This window comes from Copadichromis virginalis, linkage group LG19 (genome assembly GCF_057382275.1).
Source record: "Copadichromis virginalis isolate Kocher_CV1m ecotype Utaka linkage group LG19, C_Virginalis_male_GT1.1, whole genome shotgun sequence".
Taxonomy (NCBI): Eukaryota; Metazoa; Chordata; class Actinopteri; order Cichliformes; family Cichlidae; genus Copadichromis; species Copadichromis virginalis.
Genome location: NC_140636.1, coordinates 16,736,226 through 16,736,856, shown reverse-complemented (window position 1 = coordinate 16,736,856; position 631 = coordinate 16,736,226).

The window sequence follows — 631 nt, the reverse complement described above, 5'->3', positions numbered from 1 at the left end:
TTGTTTGTTTTCCATGAGTGTGAGTCACTAAAAGAATCTGTTAGTACATTAATCAGTACATTTTCAGCTCCCCTACACTTTTGAATTGGATTCATCTTCCTATTTCAAGATGATACAGTAAGTTCATCTCTGTGTTAAGAGCATAATTCAGTGAGTGGGATGACTCGCTAATAATCCCCAGCCTCTTTCCCAGGAAATCTTGCTGTGTGGGTAAACAGCTGTTCAGCTGGAAAATTGTTTTAAAATCCGTCCTTTTGGCTTGTGAGAAATGAGATTCCTGGTAGCAAAAACAGCAAAAACAAACGGTAAAAAATAGCATGAACGCTTGAGCTGAGCAACATTCCTGGTTCAGTGTATGAAAGCCTTCAGTCAGCCCACATGTGTTAAGCTGCTTTTATTCTAGACATTAAATTCTCTCAAACAAAATTAAAGCAAACATTATCTAAGAAGGTGGTGCAGTGTTCAACAGTATGCCCTCAAAGAACGTCCTGAGTTTGACTCCACCAGCCAGCTGGGACCTTTCTGTGTAGAATTTGCATATTCTCCCCATGCATGTATGGATTCACTCCATGCAGTGGATTTTCTATAGCGTGGTATCTACAACTGTAGTGAGACCGTAACCCTTTAAACC